Below are 6,318 nucleotides of genomic sequence, written 5' to 3'. Positions count from 1 at the left end.
ATTTCCCTCACTTCAGAGAGAAGCTGAAACATAAGAAGGAGCTTTCCATATCATACAATCTAAATCAGCATGCCTCTATCTTTTCTTAAGCAACCTTTTTATGGGCAAGAGAGTAAATATCACACATTGTCTCTGACACATTATCAAGTGCTTTAAATACTTTTAAAATACCAAAAATTTCCTAATTCTACCTGTGTATAAGCTGTACACAAGTAGACCATGGCACACATTTGATCCATTAGCTTAATTTGACTACCCCTGTTCTAGTCCATTACCTGTGTGTATTTACTCCACAGCACTTGCCAACAATCCACAAACCTTTTTAATCTCTCTCCCCCCGCCTCATTTGTGCATGTGTGTGAGTGTGTGTGTGTGTGAATACAGTAAATATATGAGAAGTTCAACAAGTACATTAACTTTCTTAGCTTAAGAATTCTCTCCTGGGGAAACTAAATTTCCTTCCTTGATGTCTTACTGGAGAGCTGAGAATTATCTGACATTTTTCTTAAATGATCAGAAGCTAGCTAACATCTCTATCATCACGCAAACACACACACACGTATGCTTATATCATATATATATATATTCTTAGAAACAAAATACATATAACAGGATTATAAATAAACACAATGCATGCACTCACACATATATTTATTTATATGAGATAGAGTGCTTTTATTGACCATTTATTTTTCTTTAGAATTGGATCCATATGAGGCCAGAGACACTGTTGTGTTCAATGTTCTATCTCTAGGATGTATCTGAAATACAGAAATACTGTAAACACTCAGTTTCCAGGCTTGATGGGCTTCACACGTACCTAAGCAGCCTCATTCCTTGGTGCATCTCCCCTTGCTCCTCACCCCCATCCATCCTTGCTTTCTCACAGGAAATTTCCTCTGCCTAGACTGTGACTCCTAACTCATTGATGTCTTTCAGATCAGTGTTTAATTTCTTCAATGTAAATTTGCCTACTTAACCTAAAATATCCTAGAACAATTTCTGCTTAGCTATATGAATGGAGTTACAAGACTTTTCTGTGATTTGATAGATCAGGTAGTGTTATTCTCCTCCACATTCTTACATGTATTCATTAGCATCTGAAGGGAAAAATAATACAACAGAATACCCAAGTCATGTCCTGCCACGGAGAACAACTTAGCCCTAGAGATGATAGTACCTCTAGTGGAGTCAGTATCATACAATTCAGAAACTTCTTTGAACCTTAATTAAGTAGTGATAGTGACAGAAAATATTTCTTTTGGGAGAAACCTCATCCATAATATACAAAATTGGCATGTTGAAAGGTGGATTGTGATGCAGCAACAATAAAGACAAATTCTTAAAATTTCAGCAACAAAAACAAATGAGAAATATGACATCACTTAGTCTATATCATAATATTTGTTATAGTTGTAGAATTGACCTACATGTTATTGTAAAGGAAAATCCAATTTACTGCCTGCTATCTTCAATTTTGGTTTGACAAGTACTCAATCTTGTGCTGTTTCAACTCTCTTGATTTATCTTTTGGAGCATGTTCTGTAATGTCTCCTAGAGGCAAATAAAACATTCTTTCCTTTTAATTTACTAAAATGTTTATGTGTATTTGAGTTTATTGGCTGTGAGTACGTGAAAAGATAATTCTGTTTTTAAAAATCCCTTCGTGAGAAGTATCAATCTTGATTTATTGGTTAGGGCTGAAACCACCAATTGCATCCTTATTTGTGTGACAAGAAGTATGCACATCAAAACCACTTGTATTTACATATCATACAACTTCGCGATCCATATCGAATACATTGCAACAGCTTCATAATAATTCTTTGTAAGTTGTTTAATATTATGAGAAAGCAAAATTTTAGATAGACTTTATTTTATAATTTACATTTAAAATAAAAAAACTTACAGCATTGTAAAATGTTATTTCTGCTGCGTCATTTATTTCTGGATAATTATCCTAGAAAAAATATTCTGGCAGGCATTTAGCTTTATGGTTAAGATATCTGCATTTCATACAAGAGTGCATGGGTTAGAGTCCCATTCCCGCTCTTGATTCTAACTTCCATTTAATGCACACCCTGGTGGGGCAGTAGATAATGAGGCCCCTCCACCCATGTAGGAGACCAAGATTGAATTCCAGGCTCCCAGTGGATGCGAGAAATCTCTCTCTCTGTCTCTCAGACAGACTGGATTTAAGGACAAGCACTGTACAAGATATCAGGGTTAAGTTACCATTCCATAAAAGCTTGAACTAAGTGAAAGTCTGATGATGAAGAGTAGAACCCTGTAAGTTCCTTTACCCACACAGAATATAGATTCAAGAAGGCAGAATTACCAATCCTCAACTATATCAACCCGACGAGTAAGGGTCCTTTGATGGCAGGTACAAAAGAAAAATCTATAGACACTGATGCGTGAAGACCACAAAGCTAAAAGGCCCAGCTCTCTCTCTTTGTGACCCCCTCACATTGAAATAGAGATGTCAACAGGGACAGCCATGGTCATGGGAATTTTTAATAGATTTTCAATGTCTCCTCTCGAAACAAAAATGGCAACCATATAGTGTTCCCTTTATTCGTGTAAGAAATGCTTGCTGAGCCATGTACTTTTCTAGACATTGGAGATACTTCACTCAACAAAATATCAAGTTGTATTTGACAAAAATAGAAAGAAGAAAGAAAAAAAGAATAATTAGAGCTAATCAAGGCAAAAAAAAAGCACAACGTATATTTAGTACACTAAGAAAGGATAGTTTTCTCTAACAAAAGAAGTCTTTGTTAGTAAAACAAGTCGTTTAGATAATAAAACAGTTTTGAAAATTAAAAAGGAAAATCTTTTAGAAAAATGAACATGAAGTTAGAAAAACAGCATAGAAGGAACAGAGGGCGCACAGCACAGCAGGTAGAACACTGCTTGTTTTGTCTGCATTGTATTTCAGAGTGCAAGGTTTTCATCCATGCCTTTCACTTCCAGTCCAGCCTCCTTCTAATGTACACCCTGAAAAGTAGTAGATCATGGCTCAAGTGCTGGAGTCCCTGCCACCCACACCACAGACCTGACTGAGTTCTGGGCTCTTGGCTAAATCCAAGCCCTGATTGTTGCAGGCATTTGAAGGATGAACAAGTAGATGGATTATCTCTCTCTTTCTGCCTTTCAAATAAAATGAAAATTAAGAAATATCTTTTAAAAAAAGAATAAAACAATTGGATAATGAGAGAAATAAGAGAGCTGGATAGTGGTAGCTTTGGGATCTGCAAGCCAGTGCGGGAACTCACTACTCCACTGTCTACTGCCTAATGCAACTGATATTTGTATTCCTGTAATTGCCCTCCCAGAGGTCTCCGTGGTGCCCCAAAACCAGTCTCTCCCAATACCGGTGCTGCAAAAAGCCTGTGCTAAAAGGGACATAATTATCCTTCCTTTTCTAGCAGCACTAGGTGTTCTAATGGTAGTGGGGACAGGAGTAGCTAGCCTGGCGTATGGTACTATCCAGATACAGCAACTGGCAAACACCTTAAATGCAGAGCTACAAAATGTTGCAGCCTCCATTACAAAACTGAAAGACCGGATTGACTCCCTGGCTGATGTAGCCCTTCAAAACAGAAGGGCATTAGACCTCTTACTAGCAGAAAAAGGGGGGACAGTGCTGCTTTTTTACTAACAAACCTGGAGTGGTCAGAAACATGGCACAACAACTTAAGGAACGCATTGCCAAACGACAACAGGAGTACCAGGGACAACAAGGATGGGGTCTATTTTCCTCTTTTCTCCCTTGGGTATTCCCAACCCTGGAACCCATAATAACTGTGGGGATAATTGTAATGATCGCTCCTTGTGCTTTCAGGCTCATAAAAGATCGAATCCAGGAAGCCTTCAGAGTAGCAGTCAACCAGATGCTTCTCCATCCATACATGCCTGTCCCCCAAGATACCTCCAGTGGACCCCTGTAGACGACCTCTGCAATCAGCAGGAAGTAGCCAGAGAGACTCATTGTTGCCCCTTTTCCTATCATCAAAAGGTCGGGATGGTAGCTTTGGGATCCGCAGGAGAGAAGGCCTACACTTCGGGAATGGAGCATCCCTACCCACACTTCCAGGAATGGAAAGTCCTTGTCATGGTCCCCGTGAGTGCCTAAAGGTCAACCAATGAGGATCAGACCTGCCTCAACCTTTAACCCTCATGCCCTGCATCTATAAAAGCAGACCTCCCAAACTGGACACCTCGCAGATAGTTCAGCTAGTTACAGCCAATGTAAAGGAGAAAAATAGAGAAGAATAAATTATCAAAAAAAAAATCCCACAAAATTTAATTTCCGGAAATATAGGCTATGAATTTTCACATTAAAAGGTGGAATGACTTTTCAACTATTAAATAAGGAAAGATACAAAGATACCTCACACAAATTATACAGTGATAAGAATAGGAAGTTTTCCAAAAGCTTCCAAAGAGAGATGAAAAAAGTTAGGGCCAACATATGAAGGGATGAGAATAACACTGGACTTCTTATTAATACCATAAAAAAGCTAGAAAAATCTAAAGCAGAGAGGGCCTTGTGACTCAGCTTGAAACACCTGCATCCAGCATCAGAATCCTGTCTACTTTGCTCTGAGTCCTGCTTCCTGCAAACGCATCCTGGGAAGCAACACTTGATGGTGCCCACCACAACAGGGGAGCCCCAGATAGAGCTGCAATCTCCTGGCTTCAGCCTGGCCCAATGAGTACTGCAAGCTTTTGAGAAATAAAACTACAGATGGAGATCTTTCTCTCTCTCTCTCTCTCTCTCTCTCTCTCTCTCTTTTTCTCCATCTCTGTCTTCTTTGCTCTCTGTCATTTTGTCTTTTAAGTAGATGAAAAGAAACACACATTTTTTTAAAAAAAAGTTATTTGCAACTTAGAAGCTGAAATCCACCAACCTACCAATGAAGTAGAAAGGTAGAATGCTTAAAATTTATTTTCAGATTTGCATGGTCTCAAAACCTATTCCAGTACAACTGTTCTCAACGAGGGATTTAGTCTCTTCATAGTAGAAGAAAGTAAATAATGCATGTAGATTTAAAAAAAAACATCAAAAGATCTTTGGTTATAGCTATGTTCATATCAAAACAGGTAAAATATCGAAGTGGATTCTCCTGTAATTTGAAATGCCAGTGTGTGTGCTTAGCACAAGAAATTATGTCATGTGATTTTTCTTTTTGTTTGACTGTTATTTTGGGTTTTGGCTTGCCTTTTTAAGGTAAGGATAAGCAGTTGTTTAGTAAAAATAAAAATTAAGTGAACAAAAACCCTCATATAAGTCTACACATTTCAATTACCTTTCTTAACAGAACAAGGAATTGAAGTAGACATTGTCCAAACTGGAGGTATATAATTACAATCATTGTTTGAAATTGATTTTTATGGTTTGGGTAAAACTCTTGTTTAAAATCACTCTAATTACTTGCAGAAAATAATGCTGACAACACAAGGTAAGAAAGACCGAATATTCTAATAATATCTAAATCAAAATAAAGCCCCTGAAAAAGATCTCATGAAGGTATACAATTTACTGGTTTTTAAATCTACTCCTTAGTCATTTGGTAACATGAATACTATGAAATGACCTATGTTACTTAACATCCTTCATAGATCTAAGCTCCTTGGTTCCAAACATTACACTCCTTTATGATAAAATTGTATTAGTTAATTGCAGACTCAGTTGGTAAAGTAGAAATGACTTCTAGCACAATATTAAAAAGATAGCTAATAACAGATCCTACCAAGGAAATCACACAGCAGATTACTAAGTTTATTTTAAAAGAACAAGGTACAAGAGATTGCAAAGAACTGCGTTGTCTTTATGCTGCTCTAGTTACTGCAAAGTAGTAACTATTTGGAAAGGCACTCTCAAGTGAACTCTGATATGAGTAACACATGACTTTTCTCTCTTTTTGAAAATCATCACTTGAATTATTCCTAAAACAATAGGACATTCGTTTTTAAGGATTTATTTATTTTATTTGAAAGAGAGTTACAGAGAGGCAGAGGCAGAGGCAGAACAAGAGAATGGTCTTCCACCTACTGGTTCAAAGCCCTAGATGGCTGCAATGGCCAGAGCTGGGCCAATCTGAAGATTGGAGCTTCTTCTGTATCTCCCACATAGGTGCAGAAGCTAAGCACTCAGGCACCTTCTACTGCCTTCCCAGGCCATAGCAGAGAGCTAGATCAGAAGTGGAACAGCCAGGACTTGAAGCAGGGCCCACATGGGATGCTGGCACTGCAAGCAGCGGCTTTACCACTATGCCACAGCACTGGGCTAGGGCATTCTTAGCTTTTTTA

General features: G+C 38.0%; 1 pseudogene; it reads left to right on the top strand.

The window, feature by feature from the left end:
- The first annotated feature begins 4,182 nt into the window (after positions 1-4,182).
- Positions 4,183-6,318, top strand: part of LOC149127128 (large ribosomal subunit protein eL36 pseudogene) — an 87,665-nt pseudogene continuing 85,529 nt past the window's right edge.

Source organism: Oryctolagus cuniculus, chromosome 4 (genome assembly GCF_051225735.1).
Source record: "Oryctolagus cuniculus isolate XC-2025 breed Fujian yellow rabbit chromosome 4, ASM5122573v1, whole genome shotgun sequence".
NCBI lineage: Eukaryota > Metazoa > Chordata > Mammalia > Lagomorpha > Leporidae > Oryctolagus > Oryctolagus cuniculus.
Note: the sequence above shows the minus strand (reverse complement) of the source record. Positions and strands in the feature narration are given on the sequence as shown.